The 16,474-nt window shown below is 44.7% G+C and overlaps 1 protein-coding gene across 3 annotated transcripts in view; it reads left to right on the forward strand.

Moving 5' to 3' along the window:
* NSRP1 (nuclear speckle splicing regulatory protein 1) overlaps positions 1–16,474 on the forward strand; it is a 98,314-nt gene that overhangs the window by 43,510 nt on the left and 38,330 nt on the right. Inside the window, exon 2 of one of the 3 annotated variants that reach the window (XM_075335238.1) lies at positions 1,167–1,249. The exons of the other annotated variants lie outside the window; for them this stretch is intronic. The gene's annotated coding sequence lies outside the window, so the exon portion shown is untranslated. The remainder of the gene's footprint in view (positions 1–1,166; positions 1,250–16,474) is intronic. 3 annotated transcript variants of the gene reach the window in all.

The raw sequence follows: 16,474 nt of genomic DNA on the forward strand, positions 1-16,474 counted from the left end.
ACCAGTGTAGGTAATCAGACAACTACGGGCTGCAGCCCTCAGCTGTCTACTAATATTTTTTATTTCGGAGATACATATGTGTAGCATCAAATCTGCCGAGTAAAGCTGGACTTTCACGCTGCAGCTGTCCCCTTCGGGGCTCAATGGTGCACAATATCTTTGCTTACCTGCTGAATTGTTCGGCCATTCGCCACCGCAAGTAGGCGCAGCTTCAGCCGTAGTGTGGAAGCCTAGCGTTACATAATAGCTATTTTCTTGTCATGTTGATGTTATGGGAGAATCTAGTAATCTGACATTTTCTTATCCACTTGTTCTTCACTAAAGTATAGCGGGTTCGGGGGGCAGAGGTCCTTTCTAAAGCCCCATAGCCCTAGAAGGATACTGCTTTGTCATAACAAAGGTGATTCATTATTTGGGATTCTTCCAAAGCTGGGACGTTTCTAAAGCCCACAAAGCCAAGCGTAGTGTTTATTTCAAGAGAAAACCCAGCATATGACGTCCTTAGCGCACATTGCTAAGAAACGTAATGTTACCGGAGTAATCATAGTTAATTGTTACATATCCCTAACGGCTTATGTAGATCTGTACATTGTCAGGAACACTTAGTGACTGAACTGGAGCTGAATATGAGTTGCTATTACCCGGAAAATTAAAATTGTGAAAGCTTTTGTTTTTGTTTTGTTCTTTTTTACTTGAAATTGTGTATTTTAGTACGAGGACATTTTATTTTGGTGCAATTTTTGCATAATCATCAAAAATTCTACTCTGAGATTAATTACTGCCTGAGTTTGCGGTGATTTAATGCTGGCCTCACACATTGTCAACCGAACTATTGTGTGTATGTTCACATGTTGAGTTTTTGCAGTGTTTTTTTTTCTCTGCACTAAAAACACTGCCTCTTGGCATGAAAAATGCAGCGTATAGTATGCATGGTTTCACTGCATTTTTATTTGCATTTTCATTCTTGCGTATTAATTTGACTGGTGAAAAACACTGAAAAAAATTGTGAAAGAATTGACGCTGCAGATTTGAAAAAAATGCATTAATAGTCAAAATATGCAAAGAAAAAAAGCATCATGTGAATGAGATTTGAGAAATCTTACTCATTTGTCATGTTTCCCCCATTAAAATAAAAAAAGCTTATCTTTCCTCCGCTGCCGGTACAGGGGCTCATGTGAGGTTATCGTGAGTTCCATGCCCAATCACGGCGGCGTCTCTGTCCTCACCTTCGTCATATAAGTAATTAACGGTAAGTAAGAATGAGTTCTGACATTGATGGAACAGCGTCGACAGCAGAGGTGAGTGAAGGCTTTTTTTTATTTTAATGGGTGCAGACATTGGGTATGAGAAAGAATTGTCCTAGTAGTGGACAACCACTTTAATAAAAGTTAGATATCTATAGATCATAACCTAAGATGCTTGTTAAAATAGTGAGAGAGCAGCTCACAGTTATTATTCTAGAATCTCGCTTTTACCTGAGATGTACCCGGCTGTGCTTGCTGTGTATTCTCCATTGAAGCAAACTTTTGGAAACTTAAGAGCTTCCATGTGTGCGTGGCCATCTGACATCTGCATTCCATGTGTGCGTGGCCATCTGACATCTGGATTCCAGGTGTGCGTGGCCATCTGACATCTGGATTCCAGGTGTGCGTGGCCATCTGACATCTGGATTCCAGGTGTGCGTGGCCATTTGACATCTGGATTCCAGGTGTGCGTGGCCATTTGACATCTGCATTCCATGTGTGCGTGGCCATCTGACATCTGGATTCCAGGTGTGCGTGGCCATCTGACATCTGGATTCCAGGTGTTCGTGGCCATCTGACATCTGGATTCCAGGTGTGCGTGGCCATTTGACATCTGGATTCCAGGTGTGCGTGGCCATCTGACATCTGGATTCCAGGTGTGCGTGGCCATCTGACATCTGGATTCCATGTGTGCGTGGCCATCTGACATCTGGATTCCATGTGTGCGTGGCCATCTGACATCTGGATTCCATGTGTGCGTGGCCATCTGACATCTGGATTCCATGTGTGCGTGGTCAATCTGACATCTGGATTGGTATTCTTCTCAAGGGAGGTAGCCTAAACTGTTGGACCACCCCATGTTATCTAATTTTACTTGGATATAGTGGTAATACGCAGGTTTATAGCTTTTAAAGGGAATTTCTACTACATAGACAATCCCTACTATTTCCCTTTGTTCTTCCCCGTAAAAATAAATCGGCTTTTACTAACCTCCGGAGCGGTCGTGTTTCCAGCGATGTCTGAGGTCGCATTCTCAGGGCCTTCATGACATTGTTATGACACGTGAGCTTGGTGACCATTTAGTGCTGACTTTCTTCTCCCCGCCTTCGTACATTTGAGCAGGATGTGAGCGCTGTACTGACTTATTGCTCAACTGTCTGAAGGCGTAGAGAAGGAAGCCGGCGGTGATTGGTTGCGAGGCTTGCGCGTCATAACAATGTCACGTGGGTCCCAGGAATGTGACTTCAGACATCGCTAGAACCACGGCCACACGGGAGGTGAGTATAGGCTTATTTATTTTTCTGGGACGAACATGAGGAATGAGAAGGAGTTGTCCAAATAGTGGATAACCCCTATAAATAATGTTAGACTAGTTTATTGGAAGCACAGCTACAGGTAAAAACTAAACTGAGAGCGTAATAATTGCCCGGCACTCTGACAGCCTGCTCTGCACTCACCAACTGTACAAATGTTATACAGCAAGCTGTCATCCATTGTGCCTGGGAGATACGCTGCTGTAAATTCTTATACACGTTGTTGTTCTGTTTATTTGTAGAAATAGAAATATCACAATGAAACGGATCAATGTGCGTTACATCAGGGCTGTATCTGAGTTGATTGTTTGTACTAAGTTCAAATTCTAGTGAATGGGATCAAATTCCAGCTCATTCACAGAAGAAAACGTCAATAAACACTTCCACTAAATGAGACAACGCGGTGCAATCATCCTTGGGTTTTGTCCAAGAACGTTGCAATCTGCAGAACTTTCTTTCGTTCTATCTGATTCTCAGATGTTAATCATGTGTGCACACGCAGCTGGTGATATTGTAGGGAAGGTGTAAAGCTGACTATACACATTACATGGCTGTTCGACGAACGATGCTTTGGCTGATTGTGTCTCCCACGGTCATCTCAGCCTACTGTCCCATACTCTTTTGTGTTCTCTATGACTGATACATCAGCCGCTGGTTTATCTTTGTAAGAAGAATGCAATCGTCAGTCCGAAGTTGGACATGAACAATCAACATCACCCCAAATATCAGTCAGACGGTGCCTCTGATATTGTGAGGTTCGACCGACATTAGTCTATTGTGTATGAGGGCCTTAACTTTCCCAGGAAAGCTGGGTGAAATAAGAAACTTAATCTGCTCAGTTTTTTGGTAAAGTATCATTTCAGGGGCTGGAATTTTATGTGGATTGGTAGTGGGAACTTTCATTTCCTTTCCCTCCATTGTTGCTTTCACGTGAAATCTTTATTATAGAGAAACTGTCATGTGACAGAACGCTATTACCTGCAGATATGGGGTTAGTCTGCAGGTTAGGTTGGGGCATTAATGCAAGTCTAATCGCGTGACACTCGGCTCCCGCTCTTCTGGACTGTCATCGAGTGTCATGCCACTGTACTGCGATCACAGCACAGCCGCGGAGGAGCTGGCGTGTGTGCTGCTGAGGAGAATGAGGGACTAATCTGCCCATCTCCTCCATTGTCAGCTGATGCGATTCTTGCACTGCACTTGCATTACACCGGTGTAATACGTGTGCAATGCAATGTTTCTCTTGCACCCATAGACTTACAGTTAGGTCCAGAAATATTTGGACAGTGACACAAGTTTTGTTATTTTAGCTGTTTACAAAAACATGTTCAGAAATACAATTATATATATAATATGGGCTGAAAGTGCACACTCCCAGCTGCAATATGAGAGTTTTCACATCCAAATCGGAGAAAGGGTTTATGAATCATAGCTCTGTAATGCATAGCTTCCTCTTTTTCAAGGGACCAAAAGTAATTGGACAAGGGACTCTAAGGGCTGCAATTAACTCTGAAGGTGTCTCCCTCATTAACCTGTAATCAATGAAGTAGTTAAAAGGTCTGGGGTTGATTACAGGTGTGTGGTTTTGCATTTGGAAGCTGTTGCTGTGACCAGACAACATGCGGTCTAAGGAACTCTCAATTGAGGTGAAGCAGAACATCCTGAGGCTGAAAAAAAAGAAAAAATCCATCAGAGAGATAGCAGACATGCTTGGAGTAGCAAAATCAATAGTCGGGTACATTCTGAGAAAAAAGGAATTGACTGGTGAGCTTGGGAACTCAAAAAGGCCTGGGCGTCCACGGATGACAACAGTGGTGGATGATCGCCGCATACTTTCTTTGGTGAAGAAGAACCCGTTCACAACATCAACTGAAGTCCAGAACACTCTCAGTGAAGTAGGTGTATCTGTCTCTAAGTCAACAGTAAAGAGAAGACTCCATGAAAGTAAATACAAAGGGTTCACATCTAGATGCAAACCATTCATCAATTCCAAAAATAGACAGGCCAGAGTTAGATTTGCTGAAAAACACCTCATGAAGCCAGCTCAGTTCTGGAAAAGTATTCTATGGACAGATGAGACAAAGATCAACCTGTACCAGAATGATGGGAAGAAAAAAGTTTGGAGAAGAAAGGGAACGGCACATGATCCAAGGCACACCACATCCTCTGTAAAACATGGTGGAGGCAACGTGATGGCATGGGCATGCATGGCTTTCAATGGCACTGGGTCACTTGTGTTTATTGATGACATAACAGCAGACAAGAGTAGCCGGATGAATTCTGAAGTGTACCGGGATATACTTTCAGCCCAGATTCAGCCAAATGCCGCAAAGTTGATCGGACGGCGCTTCATAGTACAGATGGACAATGACCCCAAGCATACAGCCAAAGCTACCCAGGAGTTCATGAGTGCAAAAAAGTGGAACATTCTGCAATGGCCAAGTCAATCACCAGATCTTAACCCAATTGAGGATGCATTTCACTTGCTCAAATCCAGACTTAAGACGGAAAGACCCACAAACAAGCAAGACCTGAAGGCTGCGGCTGTAAAGGCCTGGCAAAGCATTAAGAAGGAGGAAACCCAGCGTTTGGTGATGTCCATTGGTTCCAGACTTAAGACAGTGATTGCCTCCAAAGGATTCGCAACAAAATATTGAAAATAAAAATATTTTGTTTGGGTTTGGTTTATTTGTCCAATTACTTTTGACCTCCTAAAATGTGGAGTGTTTGTAAAGAAATGTGTACAATTCCTACAATTTCTATCAGATATTTTTGTTCAAACCTTCAAATTAAACGTTACAATCTGCACTTGAATTCTGTTGTAGAGATTTAATTTCAAATCCAATGTGGTGGCATGCAGAGCCCAACTCGCGAAAATTGTGTCACTGTCCAAATATTTCTGGACCTAACTGTATATGGGTGCGAGTGAAAACGAATCGGATTCCACCCGCAGCATGCTGCGATTGTTTTCTCGGTCCGATTAGGGCTAACTAAAAAATTTCTCATGGGGGCGGCTCCATAGAGTAACATAGGTCCAGGTGGAATGCGATTTTCTTATCGCATTTCACTCTCTCCGTTTTTCTCGCCGTGTGTGCTTACCCTCAATAGCATACTACCACCCTGCCACTTCAATGAAAGCCATAAGCTAATTTGTACCTGCATTATCACAGGAGATAGAATGTCATATTTACAAATTAAAAGTCAAGAATGTAAAAACACGAATGCTTCCAATTTACCGACTGGTATATGAGACAACTCATTGCAAGCACCACACCGGTTAGGCTTAGCTAAGAGGTTACTACAAATATGTTTTGTGCCTGGGGAAAGGGGAAAAGGGAGGGTTGGGAAGGGTTTGTGGGAGTTCTAGATTTATTAGGTTAGTTAAGAAAACACTGTCTTATAATTTGAATAATTGACGCTATATCTGATATTCCAAAATTGCATCTAATTTTATACACTGTACATGTATAACGATTTATTTTCAATAAAAGATGGTTTATAAAAAAAAAAAAAAATGTAAAAAAAATTTTCAATTATAAACAAAATTCTAACTTCAAACCTCAAATTTCGAGATACTCACAAATGAAGATTTGATACATTCAGGTATAAGTTGATACTTGAAGGACCCTAGTACCACCTGATTCTACTGTAAGGTATTTGATATGTCTTCTATTAGGCATGGAACCTAATTAGTGTTGCATGGGCCAAAGCTACCAGATTCATCAAAAAAATAACATGAAACCCCATTCCGAAGCGAAACCACACAAAAAAAAAATTGTACACCATATGCAAGTGCAGAACCCCTGATATTGGGGTATAATTTCCATGACCATACTGATGTGGGACACATGTGTAAGAAAATGTGCAGGAACCCCGACACATTTTTGCTGTTTTAACACAAAGCTCATCAAGAAACCCTCCCAACAATTCTTGTCACGTATTGGGCAGTATTCAATAAAAAAAAAACTTGGATGAAACAACTCTATCCTTATAAATATTTCTTTGTGTATGTAAAGTGTAAATAATATACAGTGCTCAGCATAAATGAGTGCACTCCAACATTTGTCAGAAAACCTTTATTTTCCTTTCAGAATCAACATTTTCTATGTATACGATACTACAAAATACTCCCACCATTGACTGCAAACAAGATTTATTAATTTGGGCGGTCAAAATATTTGTACACGCCAATGAAAATCTTAGGGGCAAAGCTAAAGTTTAGACTACAAAATTATAATTATCAAGGTATGTCAAATTATTCATCAAATAGGTTTCCAGGAAACAAGTGACTATAAAAGGGTTTTAATTAACAAGAAAAGCCCTTCCAATTTCATGCTGTCAGCAATAGCACCATATGGAAAAGAAATGTCACAATACATGACAAAGGAAATAATTTCTTTGCTGATCTTCTTGTAGCCTTCACCTTTCTCACATAAATGTTTACTTATCTGTCAGAAGACTGTAGCATAAGTAATAGAAAAATGTAAGAACGATGGTACTGAAACCATCTCACAGGGACATCCAAATCGAGCACAAAAGTTAAACAGGAGCCTCTCCTGATGTGTAATGGCATTCATAGGTGGCCTCTACGACGGAAGCCTCTCCTAATGCCTATCCACAAAAAAGCCAACCTGCAATTTGCCAAGACCCAGTAATGAGACTGTATAGTGTTGCAAGACGTGTTTGTGTCAGTGTCTTTATGGTGGGCTACATGAGAGCTGCTGGTGTCAGGGAGTTACATTTCATTGATGGTATCATGAATTCACAGACGTACTGCTCTATATTGCAAGAGAAGATGCTCTTATCACCCCGTGCCTTTGGTAGATGTGCAGTTTTCCAATATGACAATGTTCCAAAACACACATCTAAGGCTGCTATTGCAATTCTGAAGAAGAACAGGTTGATTATTTAGTGACAAAGTATGTCTTCTTATCTGACCCCAATCAAATACCTAAGGGAAATTCTGAAGAGACAAGTTGAGCATCACTCTTTGTCCAGCATCTGGGTCATTTCTGAATAATGGAAAAAAATAGATATTCCACTATATCACCAACTTTTTCATTCCATGTCTGGAAGACTTTGTGCTGTTCTTAAAGAAGCAATTCCATTAGGTTTTTATCAATGAAATGTGCGTATGTAATGTGTGAGTGTGTTAATATACTCTCCTATCGCTACTCTCCAATGTTCAGCGATGTTCTGCTCCTCTCCTGAATCACATCACTACAATTGCAATTAGCCGGCTCTCCCTATACTCTCTGCGTGAACCAGAAGTCTCTTTTACAGTGTAAGTCTATGGAGCCTCATTCTGACTTTCCTTTGACTTACTGTACATTGTAAAAGCCACTTCCAGGTCACACAGAGCACAGGGTGACCCGGAGAGTTTGCAGACTCGGGCATCGATCTGCTGTGTGCAAATTCATAGGCAGGCCAGCAAGAGTAAATCTTTGCTAGTCTGCTTGCAACCTTTAATTTTTTCTCTACCATTAGGAGCATCCCTGAGAATAGAGATAGCATAGGGACCCCTCGCTTAAGAGACAGCTTAGGAGCCCCGGTTCCCCACTATCCCAAAGTCATTGTTACACACCCACTCACATGGAATACGGAGTATAGTATGGCATTTAGACTTAGGTAAGTCTGTGCCTATAGTAAGTCAGTATATTGGATATTTTCATCCTGTTTACTTTCTTCAGCTCTTGCTGTGTGACTGCCTTTTTTGTTAAGCTCAATTAGGGCAGAGCTATGACTACTGTTTATCTACAGTGTGTACAGTAGTCTGATGTAGTCTGAGACACACCTCCTGTCTCCTCATTGGTTAAGACTGCTCCATTGATCCTTTGGATTGGCTATTGTTTATCCATGCAAGCCAGATTCACAAGGAATTCAATGCATCCACGACTGCACGTGTACATGCCCGATTACGGCATATAGAAGTATTAGAGGGGCACCGACATTATTTGCCAGCACTGGTGGGTATCATTAAAAACAACATTTGCTAAACTAAACATACGAGTTACATATATATTGCGTTATTCCAAATAAAAGAGTATGCTTCGTGAAAACATCAAATCCTTATTGTTTTAAATGGCTTCTTCTGCGATGGGGCACTTTAGCATTTATACATGTGCTCCATATCTCCCCCCCCCCTACTTTTTGATTACATATATGTATGGCTATACAGATCTTTTTTTTCTTTCTTTTATGAAAACATACCCTGCCCAATAATCTAATAATTTTATTATTTTCAATGAGAATCTTCAAACTTTCTGGCTTTTGTTCACCGCGCCGTGCCCCGGCTCATCAGCCGCATTGACGGATGTTATACAAACTCTTTATTAAAGTGTGTAGAGCAAAAAGGATGAAATACAAGGTAATAAGACCTCCTGCTCACCGTGCTTTTAACAGATTCAGCGCTTGATGCTATCGGTTTTCCTTTTTCCCTTTTGCTTACTTAATATCACATTTTTTATTAGTAAGGTATTAATGCCAGGCGTATAGAAGATAAGGGGCAACGCTCGGGGAGACATTCATTTCCTGAGACTTATCAGTGGGGAGAGCATCGCTGTCTGAGCATTGTATTTATAACTGGGCTCTAATAAAGTCCGGCCAGGGGACCGCTCACACATTACAGCGATCCTATCACTCATATATTGTCTATGTTATTCATACCTGGAGACAATTACTGTTGTTTAGTTTGTTAGGCAGGTTTGCTATTGTCATATTCCGTTTTCTCCTTTAGTGATCTCTACATGTATATGTGTGTATATGTGTATACATATATAAATATGTGTATCTAGGGGCAGATATATCATTGCCGCAAGCAACCACAAAGGCCTAAAGGGGGCTTTACACGCTACCATATCGTTAATGTTTTATCGTCGGGGTCACGTCGTTAATGACGCACATCCAGCGTCATTAACGGTATCGCAGCGTGTAACACTTACCAGCGACCTGAAACGTCCTCCAAAGTGGTGAACATCGTTCACCATGGAGAGGTCGTCCTAAAACCAAAAATTGTTAATGGTTGTTTATAGATGTTGTTCCTCGTTCCTGCGACAGCACACATCGCAGGAGCGAGGAACATCACCTTACCTGCGTCCCGCCCGCAATGAGGAATGAAAGAGGTGGGCGTGATGTTCGTCCCGCTCATCTCCGCCCCTCCGCTTTGATTGACCAGCCGCTTAGTGACGTCGCGGTGACGCCAAACGCACCTCCCCCGTGAGGGAGAGATTGTTCGGCAGTCACAGCGACGCCGCTGACCAGGTATGTGCGTGTGACGCTGCCGTAGCAATAATATTCGCTGCGGCAGCAATCACACGATATCGCATGCACGACGGGGGCGGGTGCTTTTGCGTACGATATCGCTAGCAATTGCTAAAAATATCGTAGCGTGTAAAGCCCGCTTAAGAGGTAAGGGGACCCATTTCTGCCTCCAAAGCAGGTGAAATTGTGCATTTTGATGAGTTCTCTCTCTCTTGCTCGCTTTCTCTCTCTAAAATATGTATATATACAGTATGTTACCACTACAAAGTCACATTTGTCTGCCAAATGACAAAGTAACAGGTTTGCAAATCAAAAAGGTCCGTGGAGCCTCTGTTAGGAGTCTCGACACAGAAACTAGCCAGGTATCCCTCCGGGAAGGACCTAGCCAAGGAGTGGCTCTTTTTAAGGAGACCTCCATAACCACCATATTATGTGGCCCTTTTAGTCAATATCCAACTCTTTGACGAGTTTATGTTTAATCTCTTTTTTTATTGAAAAATTAAGGTTGGTTACAATAAGCAGGGCTGCAGACCAAGACAAACCCCCAAATAGAGACAAAACAAAAAAAAACAAACCAAGAATGCAATGAAACATGAAAGGCTTTGCATGGTTGCAGCCATATACAGTTTGTTACAATAAAGAACATTTAAGAACATTTATATCATTCTGTCTTGAACCATTATAAAAGTATAAAATCCATAAACTATACCATAAACAGCAAAGATTTACCATTCATACCATAGAGGCACATAATGGTCAGTCGAAGGAAAAGAAATAAAGAGAGAAAGAAAGAGGGAAGTAGACAAAGTGAATGATGACGGGGAAAAGGATCATGGGGAAGGGCAAGAAAGGGCCGGGAATAACTAGCAGGAAAAATCTAGGTAGAGTCTCAACTCGCCCCAAAGAGGGACCTGAAGTCTGGAGAATCCAAAAAAATGACCCAGGGACTCCAGATCTTAATAAATTTTTCAGTAGCGTCCTGAATTTCAGCAGTGAGACTCTCCATTCTGTAAAGGGAGGCCATCTCCTCAAGCCACTCATCCAAGGCGGGGGCACGGGTGGACCTCCAGTGTCTGGGGATCACGGCTCGGGCAGCCGCTAGGCAAAACCGCAATAGTCCCATTTTCTGAGATTTAACAGACCCCGGTAGTATAGATAAGAGAGCGATTTGTGGAGAACCAGAGAGGGCCTCCCCACTAATGCTATTGTATGCCGAGAAGACCCCACTCCAAAAAGGCTTAATGAGGCTACAGCTCCACCATATATGCAACATATCCCCCCTCTCGTGATTACACCGCCAACATCTGTCTGACACTGAAGGGAAGATTGCGTGTAGGGCATGAGGGCAGCGGTACCAGCGGGTGAGAATTTTATAACCCTTTTCCTGGACCGAACAAGCCCTAGAGAATTTGTGAGTGAAAAGAAAAGCAGTCCTCCATTCCTCAACCCGGATAGTCACGCCCAAGTCTCTACTCCATCCCCCCACAAATTTGAGCTCGTCCACATCCCCCTTCTGGATCAAAAGGTTATAGATAAGGGACAGGGTATGTCCCGGAGCCTCTTCCAAAAGAAAGAGCTTTTCAAACGAGGAGGGGGGGGGCAGCATAAAGTGCCTCCCGGCCTGATCCGGTCAAGAAAGACCTGATCTGGAAGTATTTAAACCAGGGTATGGCCCCTCCCAAGGCAGAGGCAGAGAGCAAGTCGTATGTGGGCAATGGGGATCCCTGGAGTATGTGAAAGAAGCACACGTCCCCACTCCTCCTCCGGCACAGGAAAACATCGGCCCCAACTGCCGGGGCAAAATCTGGGTTTGAAAAGATAGGGGAGAGGGGACCGCACCCCCTGGACAGACGACCCCTTTTGGTTTCTAAATCCCACGCCCTCAATGTCGCCCTCAAGAGATCAGCCTCAGAGAGAGGCTGGCCCCTGGAGCCCGAGCTAATCCAAGGGAGGTAACGCAAGGGGATCTCGTGGTCCATTTCTTCTAGGCTTACCCACTGCTTTGTGGCCCCATGATATTGCCAATCTAGTAATCGCATCAGTAGAGCCGCTTTATGATAGAGTTTAAGGTTGGGCAATCCAGCCCCCCCCCTGGCTTTTAAGTCTGCAAAGGATAGTGAAGCCTATCCTCGGGCGCTTACCTCCCCACATGAAGCGCGTGATAACTGACTGCAGGCTGGAGAAAAAGGCCGCAGGAGGAACCAAGGGGACCGTCTGGAACAAGTACAAAAAGCGAGGCAAAACGTCCATTTTGATAACATTTATTTGTCCAAACCAGGATAGTCTTTTACTATTGTATGAGGTAAGATCCTTTCTTGTCCTGTTCAGAAGGGGAAGGTAGTTAAGCTGATATAGTTTTGACAGATCCATGGGGACTGTTAGTAATGGCGGAGTCCTGCCACTTGAAGGGGAAATTTTTCTTGATATGATCCACCTCAGCATCAGGGAGAGATATGTTTAATGCCTCGGATTTGGAGTAATTGACCTTAAAGTTGCTGAGGTGACTGAATTTTTCAAACTCTTGAATAAGCGAGGGGAAGGAAAGGCGAGGCTGTGAAATGAACAGAAGTAGATCATCTGCGTAAAGAGCTGCCTTGCATTCTCCAACCCCCACCCCTATCCCGTGGATACTGGAATTGTTTCTGACGGCCACGGCAAGGTGTTCCATAACCAGGACATAAAGTAGGGGGGAAAGGGGGCACCCCTGACGTGTACCATTATGTATTGCAATTGGTGATGAGAGAAACCCATTGACTTTGACCCTGGCAGAGGGATTCCTATAAAGGGAAGAGACCCTTTCAATGAATTTGTCTCCCAGTCCCACCTGCCGCAGAGAGGCCATCACAAACTCCCAGCTGACTCTATCAAAGGCCTTCTCTGCATCAATGGAGAGAAGGCACGTAGGGAGACCTCTGGCCTTAGCCCGCGCCATAAGAATAAGGGTTTTGTTGGTATTATCCCTGGCCTCACGACCCAATACAAAGCCAACCTGATAAGTAATAATAATACTGGGAAGAAGTGGAGCCAGTCTATTGGCGAGAGCCTTGGCAAAAATTTTGATGTCAGCATTGATGAGGGAGATGGGTCTGTAGTTAGAGACAGATGAATGATCCTTCCCCGGTTTGGGTAGAACACTAATATGTGCTTCTAGGGACTGGGCGACAAAGGGGGAGTCTCCAGATACAGAGCCAAAAACCCTCGTGAGGAAAGGGACAATTTGGTCACCAAATATCTCATAAAACTTGGAGGTAAATCCGTCCGGACCTGGACTCTTACCATTCGGGGAGGCTTTAATTATGGCGAGGATCTCTTCTGTGGAAAAGTCCTCTTCCAAGGCTACCGCATCCCTTTCAGAGATCTGAGGGAGTGCAGTTTGCTGCACATATTCATTAACTTTACGCTGGAAAGATTGTGGCGGCATATCTCTAAACTGCCCCTTCAAATTATAGAGGTCATCATAGAACGAACGGAACAGGTTTGCAATTTGGATGGGATCTTGGGTCGGGGCCCCCCCCGTCTGGATTTTTGGAACATGGCCAATAGCATTTCTGGGGTGCAGATAACGAGCCAAGGCTCTCCCACACTTGTCTGAATGCTCATATAAATATCGACTTAACTTGGCCCTTTGTCTCCTGTACCTTTGATCGAGAAGGTCCCTCAGCCCCTCCCTAGCCTTTGTGAGGTCCGCATAAACCGTGGCGGAAAGGGATTGCTTGTGTGCGGCTTCCAAAGAGGCAATCTGCTGTAGGAGCTCTGTGATAAGGGAAGACCTCTCCTTCTTCAATCTAGAGCCATGTTTAATTAATAAACCTCGAACTACACACTTTAGTGCCTCCCACTGTGTCGGAAGAGGAGTCTGGTCACTGGCATGATTTTCCAAGAATTCAGATATGTGGCTCCGTATTTCACTACAGCACAATTGATCATTAAGCAAATTTTCATTGAGGCGCCAAGTCCATGGGCGCTGTGAGCTATTTGGAGGAGTGAAGTGAGCAAAGACCGGGGCGTGATCGGAGAGAGAAAGGTTCCCAATAGACGCTCCAACCTGCCACGTCAGGACATGTTGGCTCAGGAGGATCATGTCGAGGCGGCTATATGATGAATGGGCTGGGGAGTAGTAGGAGTAATCTTTTGTGGTGGGGTATAGGGCATGCCATACATCCACCAACTGCATATTTTGAATGTCACGTTTAAGGGCCTTAAGTTTTCTGCGTGGTATAAAATGACGCCCTGACGAGGTGTCTATGTCTGGGTCCAGTGTGAGGTTAAAGTCTCCACCAGCTACTAACACGCCCTCAGAAAATTCAGCCAGACGGGACAGAATAGAGGCGCAGGCCCGAGAGGGATCCCTGTTGGGGAGATACCAGTTAGCAATTGTATATACGGTGGAGCCAATGCATAATTTCAGAAAAAGAAACCTACCTCCGGGGTCGGCCAAGGAATCCACAATCGTGTGGGTCAAAGACCTGTGAAGGGTAATAGAGACCCCCCAGACCTGGAAGCCGGGTTGGGGCTGTGGAACCAGGAGGTGTAGTTCCTGTCCTTCAGTGCAGGGAGATGGCCTTCCTTGAAGTGAGTCTCCTGCAACATAAGTATGTGGATCCGTTTTTTGTGCATTTCAAATAAAATTTGCGATCTCTTCCGAGGCGAGTTGAGACCCCTGGTGTTGTAAGAGGCAACATTAATCTGCGCCATTGCTCCACGATATGAGGTATTTAGTCTAGGGATGGGGGAGGCAAGGAGGGTGGGAGAGAGAAAAGAGGGATGAGAGAGGAAAGGGAGGGAGCTAGGATTGAAAGGAGGAAGAGAGAGCAGGAAACAAACAAAGGGAAAGAAGGAAGGATTAGAGGTTAAATGAGAGGAGGATCGAGGAAGTAGAGATAGAGTAGAACACTAAAAAGATGTGGACTAATGGGCTCAGTCCACTAGCTGGGATAAAGAAGTTAAACGTCCTAAAGACGTTGGACCCCTGTGGGGGGCTAGGCTTTCTACCAAGGGGAGAGGGGCCCCCCTTGCTGCCCCGGATTAAGGTGATCAATACAGAAGTGAAAGCCCACTAGCCATGGCCCAGAAGCAGAATTGAGAGAGAAAGCATAGAGAAAGGGAGAATCAGGAGAAAGACATCTTGTCAAGCTTCGAATCTGGGTCCCCAAGTTTATGGGCCAGGGGGACCTCAAGGTGGACTCCCCGGGGTCATACTGCATAAGAGTCTCCACACACCAGCAGAGCATACAGCCTAAAAGAAAAAGTTAAATCGACATCAGTGAAAATCAGGCAAATGTAGAACGCCACAACCTCAATTGGCAAAACTGTAAAATGAAAAGTCCCTGAGATAGAAACACCCCCCCCCCCCCATAACTCAGGAAAACAACCAGATTTATACGGAACCGAGAAACAGGGATTCTTTTGACGAAAGTTCATCTATCTCATTGACGGCGGTCTCTGGAACGATGTCGCCACGGGCCTCCCTCGGGCTCCAGAGGGATGCCCGGCCAGTCCATGATCTCAATCCGCGGGATGCGGAGGGCCGCTGTGAAGGAATCAATGTCCCAAGGGGAACGAAGAATATGCATTTGGCCGTCATGTCGTACCTGCAGGCGGAACGGGAATCCCCAGCTGTAAGTGAGGTTGTGTGCCCTAAGCAGATCCAGAAGTGGTCTTAGGGCTCGTCTCCTCTGAAGGGTGAGGCGGGATAGGTCCGGCAGGATCTGGAGCTTGACCTTTTGGAAGAGAGCTGAGGCGCCGTCTCTGAGCTTTTTCTGGATGGCCTCTTTTTGCACGTATTGATGGATCCTGCAAATGACGTCCCGGGGACAGTTAGGGTCAGACGATCTGGGCCCCAAAGCTCTGTGAGCCCTATCCAGCTCTATCTCATTAGCAGGGGGAGCATCCAGAATTTTGTTAAACACCCGTTATAGAACCCGTGGGAGATCTCTGGAGTCTACCTCCTCAGGAAGGCCTCGGATTCTGAGGTTATTGCGGCGGCCCCGATTCTCGGCATCATCTAATGCTTCTGTGAGATAATGTATTTGCTGAGCGTGCGCATCTAGACTTTGCTGGTGAGAGAAAACGTCGCTCTGGATGGATTGTATTTTATTGGCTTGAGACTGGACCTGGCTATCAATTTTCTGCACATTGGCGCGTAAAGTAGAGAGTTCTGCGCGGTACGCTTTTTCAAGCCTTGCTACAATCATGTCCATGTCTTCCCTTGAGGGGATGGTATTGATGCGGGCTCGGAGGTCTTTTAATTCGGACAGGACTTCCATCCCCTGGGAAGTCAAGACAGGTGAGGCACATGAATTATCAGCATCAGTACAGCTTGCTGTGGTTGCTAGGGCTGCAGGCCTGGTGTAAGTGGTTGCCCCCTGCTGCTGATTCCCGAGACTCTGCACTGGAGGGGGAGGGGGCACAGCAGGGCTATTTATCAGGATCATTTCCCCAAGACTCTCACCCTCCCATCCCCCACTGGTACCTTGTGCTTCTGAGTCCAGGATAAGTGGGGTAGACGCTGCTAAACTGCTTTGAGCCTGGATAGCAGTACACAGTAAAGGGCCAGGAGAGAGGTGGAGGAGGGGAACAGTAGCAGGAGCTGGTGTTTGCTGTTTGTCCCGAGGCTGTGCAGTGTCCTGTCCATTATCAAAACTCCCCAGGGGGCTG

This window comes from Anomaloglossus baeobatrachus, chromosome 2 (assembly GCF_048569485.1).
Source record: "Anomaloglossus baeobatrachus isolate aAnoBae1 chromosome 2, aAnoBae1.hap1, whole genome shotgun sequence".
Lineage (NCBI taxonomy): Eukaryota > Metazoa > Chordata > Amphibia > Anura > Aromobatidae > Anomaloglossus > Anomaloglossus baeobatrachus.